Raw genomic sequence first — 6,964 nt, 5'->3', positions numbered from 1 at the left:
CCAATCGTGAATCACAGACTCTCTCTTTGAGGTAAAAAGAACATGTCAGCACCAGAGGAGGGCCATCTTGTTTTTAATTATCCATGGTGCAAGGGTAAGGAAAGCAACGCTACATTGTACATGATGTGCGCCATTTGGGTGTGGGAAAGGAATTCCCATTTTCCTATATTATCTTTTCGTAAAATTGATGCATCGACGATGGTCAACCCTTGGCCGTGGGACGTTGGGACCTCAAGGTTGGACAGAGTTTGCACCACACACACCGCAATACCAAGAGAAGAGAATGGCTTAAACCCTTATTGGGGAACGGCCCTCTCCGTTCACTATTAAAGTTGCTAACTGCTGCTGTATTGGTTGTGAAGGCTCACCCATGTACAGTTGAAGTGTGTTCCTGTTCAAATATCTTCTGGAGGTTAAGATTGCAGGAAGTGCGTGGGAAGTTGGGCCATATATGATTTCCCAACTGAGGGATACTAGTTATTTTCTAGACCCTGCTTATTTTTACGAGACACATGCTCGATTTTCTGTGTATTTTCGTCAAAAAACGCCAAGCTTATGAATATTATGAAAAAAAGAAACATGCATAGAATTGTGTGGGTGGGCGAGGCTGGCAGGACTAATAGAGTTTTTCAATATTTGTTTGAAATCTGCATGAAGTTGCGTAGATACGGAGGACAACCCCAGGCGATGACGCTTGACAAAGGGAAACCAATGAAATTGGCTAAAGGACTTTTTTTACCATCTCCTTTTCGACAGTAACGAATGATTATAGATAATGAGTTAAACCACTTGGACTCACTGTGGTGTTTCACTCTCCTTTCTGCAATATAATGATAATAATAGTAAACATTATGAGGAAAAGAGAAAACGTTTGGCTTTCCTCTTATTCTTTTGTTCTTGGGTAAAAGAAATGTACGTACCGTTCTTTCTTCTTGATCTGGTGGGAGAAAATGCTTTTGTTGTTCTTTGTGGGTGTTTGGTAATGGACAGAATCCCTTATCTCTGTTTTCTTCCTTTCCCCGTGGTTCAATGATTCTCTGTACAATTATTATTATTATTTATTTATTTATTTTTATTTTATTATTATTATTATTATTATTATTATTATTTTGGGAGGGTGGGGGAACAACGACAGACCAAGAGAAAAAGAAGGATCCCAATATATGTTCTTCTTCTTGGGGTGACGTATGATAAAATAGGAGACATATTCAGTTGGGGATTCCATTGGTGACTGTTTATATCAATAAACGTCATTAAATGAATTTGTGTTCTGCACCGTTCTCTTGTGTTACAGAACCAGGGTGAGTGGACGCGCTTACATAATATATGCGCCATATGTGTCTTTGTTTTTTTTCTTTCATATATATTTCATAGTATTTGAATTTCAACGAAACGAAATAAAAGAAACAAAACAAAATGATAATTATTTTATGCGCATGGGGCACATTTCCTTTTATTTTATTTTTAATCCAAAGTTTTTAATGACATTTATGGGAAATTCTAAAATTGAAGTTAAAATGTTAAATTCCACAACCATATTTAACTTAATTAAGAGAAAAAAAAAACAGTAACAACAAAATGGTACACAGTCTCTTGGATGACACCAGAGAAATGTTAACTATACAGTGAAGGAAAAAGTGAAAGATACATCTTGAAAAGGAGAAAAAAAAAAGGAATAAATCAGGGAAGGTAATGTGACAATAATAAAGACTCTCTGGGGCATGAATTTACTCGCGATAAATGAGTTTGAATATTTGACAGCCATCTCTATTTGTGTGTGTGTGTGTGTGTTTCTTGTTGTTGTTGCTATTTTCTTTCTCTTTTCTATCCTGCTTGATTGGATCTTTTTTTTTTTATTTTATGGTAGAATATCTGAGAGAACGACCAATCAGACAATAAGCTCCTTGAAAGGAGTAATGCGCATTATATCGTCTACATGGTGCGTGCTGCTGTTGCTGCTAGCGATTGCGGTTACCGCGTCGCATGAACCGCGCTTCCACGTGCGTCCGCCCGCCAATTGGATCAACGACCCCAACGGACCTTACCGTGACCCCGTCACAAAACAGATGCACCTGTACATGCAGTACAACCCGCACGACTCGGTGTGGGGAAGTATAAATTGGTACCACTTCACCTCGATGGACTATGTGAAGTGGCGAGATCAAGGCATTGCACTAAAGAACGATAATGAATACGATCGCAGAGGTGCGTATAGTGGATCCATCACGCAAGGCGCTGATGGAACACCCGTGCTGATGTATACGTGTGCTGCAGATGGTGACGTGCAGCGACAATGCATTGCTTTACCACCCAAGGAAGATGTTCAATCTGGTGGCCAACGTTCACTCAACTCGTTTGTTAAGCTTCCCACAAATCCTGTATTGACAGAAAAGGATGTGCCTGGCCTTATTGGGCTGAACCACTTTCGTGACCCCACGAACTTCTGGGTCAACCCTGATAACACATCAGAGTGGCTGGTGGCTTTTGTAGCCAGCCTTAGTGGCCCATCTAGTATACCTACACCGCAGGTTGTTGTTTTCGCTACCAGTGATCCCAATTTTCGTTCAGACTTCCGATACTCACATTTCCTTTGGGGGGATATGTACGAATTGAATAACATGTTTGAATGTCCAGACTTTTTCAAACTGGGAGACGAATACTACTTGAAGGTGTCAACAATGGTCAGTGGTCAGGACTACTGGGTGTATGGTAACTACTCGAAGAATTATGTAAATAAATCATTCTACTTCGAGTACTCTGATCGCGGCCGGACATTCATCGACTACGGCAGATGGTATGCATCCAAGCAGAATTATGATCCCATTCTCAAACGCACTATTTTGTGGGGTTGGATCCCTGAAGAGGACACGGGAGCTGCAATGAAGACTCGTGGGTGGTCTGGTGCAATGGACATGCCTCGTAACGTCGAGTACGATGCCACTGCCCAAAAGTTAAAAACCTACCCCATGCCGGAGCTCGCCAAGTTGCGTCTCTCTAATACAACGAGTGATGTTGAAATCCGGGCGAATGAGGTAAAAGTGTATAACACCAACGCCCCGCTGCACTATGAAATGGTGGTGGATTTTGAAATACCTGAGGGATTCACTAACAAACCAGCGGAGAACACAGACACCGTCCCATCCTTTGGTGTTCTCGTACGCTACAAGAACAACCACACATACACTCGATTCGCTGTGACGATGCCTCCGACTGCAAATATGGGGACAGGGTTTGACCAAAAAGGAAAGGTGTTGGCCGTGTACGTATATAATAACGAAACGTTTTGCGCTGATGAGTGCAAACGCGATCGTCGTTGTGTCGCATGGACGATGGTAAATGTAACAGAAGACCCGGCTGAGTGGACCTGTACACTTATGAGCACCTATGGTGACGTTGTTGCCGCTAATAACTCTGCCACAACAGGTCGTGTGTGGGAACCCATTCTGCTTCTGGACCGAAGCAAATCCGGCACGACTGGATTCCACGAAACCTGGACCGGCCGAGCTCCTCTCGTTGGAAATGGCACAAGAGTACAACTGCGAGTATTTGTGGATGACACCATCGTTCAGGTCTTCAAGGATGGTGGCCTGGAGTCGCTGACGGGTCGTGTTTACGTTCCCAGAGACTATTCTGGAGTTGCCCTCTTTTCCTACAATATAAACTCACCACTCTTGGCCAAAGTCTCTTTCTACGAGATGGATACTGTACATGAATCGAATGAGGATGCAGCGTGGCATACAGCGGGATCACACCTTATTAAGGTAATGCTTTTGGTAGTTACTCTTCACACCGTATTACCGCTGCTTCTTTTTTGAGGTGTAAACATGTAACAAAAAATATATAACCTTAGAGACAAAGAAGAAACCATGTGCATTTGATTTATTTTTATCTTTTAATTGATGTACGAGCAGAAGTAAAGTATGGACATCGTACATTTGTAAAGCATGCCAAAAAAAAAAAAAAAGGTGTGTGGGTGAGTGCACTCCCTCTGTTTCTTATTTTTCGTAATGATATGTGCAAAACCTTTCTAGGTACGTTGAGGTGGGTACCATCATGAAAAAATATTCCCTTTTTCCCTCACATCTTTAAGGGGAGAGATAGTGAATATATATTTCCTTTTTACTTTTATTTTTATGTTTATTTGATGAGTCAATGTAGGGACTTTTCAGCAATTTTTTTATGGAGAGACCAGGGTAGAAGGAAAAAAAAAAAAACAGAAAATGAATTTAATTGATAAAACGCATTATTTTTTTTCCTGATATCTTGTGAAAATAATGGTAGAATCTTATTATTTATTATGCAAATTTATTTTTGTTCATTTTACAGACTGCAAACGTAGCTTTTGGGGGATCCACCCAACCGAACCCACACTCTCTCGAACGAAAGGCGGGTTAAAAGGACTTCTCAGCACTTGCGTTTCGTCAGTTCTGTTTTTTATTTGGTAAAAACCACCGGAAAAATTATTGGGATGTATTTGTGAAAACGGGGTGGGGAATGCAGGGTGTGCTAAGATAAGGTCAAAAATATTTGTTTCTCTTTTTTTTACTTTCTTACAAATATTGCCATTATTTCTTGCTCTAGGGGTGTTTTGTTTGTTGTTGCCTTTATTCTTTTTTTTTCGTTTCTCTATTCTTTTTTCTCTCACCTACAAGTTGTCACAGAAAAGGTGGTGCAATTCTAGTGATTGCATGAGACCTGGTGAAATTGCCATTCTCTTTCTACGACGCTGCAGCATTCTCCAGAATTATGTGTGGGTATTTACTCCCAACTGTATGTATTTTTCCTAGGGTCGATGAAATCGTGAACTCCCCACGTTAATTTACCAGCGTTGCGGAAAATACTTAATAGGAGTCTGCGCTACGGTGCTGGGGCGAAGAGGGAAGTGAAATAAAGTGAGTGGACACACCCCATATTGCAAAGAATTCTCAGTTTGTTTCTGCATGCGAATTCCAAACATTAATAATACAGAAAAACAACACAAACAACAAGGAAGATATTTGGCACAGGGTTAAGAGGGAAAATGAAAGAAATAATACTGTAACATTACGAAAATAGTTTGTGACCAATATTATTTTTATGGTTATTTCTTCTTGTGGTTTCTGCTGATGCAGAGCTCGTTTTATTATTATTATTGTTGGTTATTCACGCAAATGGAGGATGATTGGAGAATGTTGGATAGGATACCCTTTCTAGTGATCTACACTCATCGTCATTGATATGGATTTTAATGTGCAAGCAAATAATCAGAATTTTCTTGACTCTGACGGTATACTTTTGACCACGTATACGTGCCCACACTCTCTGTCAGGCGTTACCTTGTTCAAGTTATAACTTTGCACAGAGTGGGAAGTATTCCTGCATTATTGGAAATGCATATCGCACGAGGGTCCACGCACACACGCGAAAAAAAAAAAGAAAATGACTCCATTCAAACAGTCCAAACAATTCTCTATCAATATTCTGTCGCACCCCGTCCCGTTCTTTTCCCTACTTGAAGAAGGCGCCGTGTCCAAGTTCAAAATTTAAAGTGGGGGACTCTGGCGCCCATTTGTTTCCGATAAGTCAAAACATAAAAGAGGAGAATTTATTTGAGCAGACGCATCCGTTGCACACCTGGGGTCTCACCCAGACGATCGCACTGCCCTCTAAACCCACCCCCTTGGGTCACACTCTTCGTTTGCGGTAAGGGGGTAACTGTTTAGAAATGAATCTTGCTCCCATTGCTACGTGAATTTTGCGAGACGGATGATAACAGGTACATTATTGCTCACCCAAAGGGGTGCCCAATTACAGCATTTCGCGTTCGCGGCATCTCGTTTGCGCAATCTTGATCCAGTATGGCGTTGTGCGCAAATGGAAAATCTCATGGGATATCCGTAATGATGGGAGGTGCCGGGGGGTAAATGCTGCAATGTCCGAAGGTTTAAAAAGGGAAAAAGAAAAGAAACGTGATGTATCCGTGTTGTAGACATTGTTTTTTTCACATTTTCAGGGTTATGACTATATTTGAACAGAGCATTCCTTGTGATCCATTGTCTCGTTTTAATGGTGTTCGGCCATGCAATGGACTTTGTGAGAGGGGAGGACACATCTTTTTGAATGGTTATCAAGCATAAATATTTGAAAAAAAAAAGTGTGCGTCTGAGGGAGACAATAGTGTGGAGAATGGTATTCACGCTACAAAGCACTGCAACACAACCCAGGGAAGTGTTGAGATATTTCATAATGCTTTCTCTCCAAGCAGGTGGTACTCAATCCACAGAGTTACCGAGTTTGAATATAATGAATTTTCTGCAGAGGGTCGTGTCCACTCAAGCATTTGGTTGTGTGTTGTTGGTTGTCTCCCTTTGATGCCTTTAAAGAGACGTTGGTGTAAGGAATTCCAATGTTGTGTTAATGTGTTCTGTCGTTATTGGATAATTGAACTGCTTGATTGACAATGTTGTTGGTGAGTGAGCATTTCTTTTCTTATTGGGTGTGCTTCTTTGGTGGTGGACCTTGAGGACATGATGGATATGATTGCGAGGAATACGAGGGAAAAAAAAGAAAAGAGAAACCCTTTTCTATTGGTAAGCTGTTACTTGTTTTTTTTTTTCCTTCTCTTAGGGTTTGAAAGACCTGGTAGAAGTTATTGCAGTGTGTATTATACCAATATATTCCTCTTGCTGTACAGGGTTGGATTGCTGACTCGAGAGGGTTGTAACTTGACGAGATGGAGCCTCCTGCCAGGGGATATTTTCAGGGTTTTTTTTTGTGGTGAGCTATGACTGTGGTTTTATTACCTTCTAGTTGCTGCTCTACGATGGTGTAACTCCTTTGGTGTAGTTTTTATTTTTCACTTGGGTTGTGTTTTCTTGCACGCAGGGTGTGATGCAAAATAAAATAAAGTTTATGTTCCTCTTTTTGTGAATAGTCAGTGTTGTTGTTCCTTTTCACTTTATTGCAGACTGATGGTGATGATGAT

Source organism: Trypanosoma theileri (genome assembly GCF_002087225.1).
Source record: "Trypanosoma theileri isolate Edinburgh chromosome Unknown TM35_Tth_24_V1, whole genome shotgun sequence".
Classification (NCBI taxonomy): domain Eukaryota; phylum Euglenozoa; class Kinetoplastea; order Trypanosomatida; family Trypanosomatidae; genus Trypanosoma; species Trypanosoma theileri.
Note: the sequence above shows the minus strand (reverse complement) of the source record.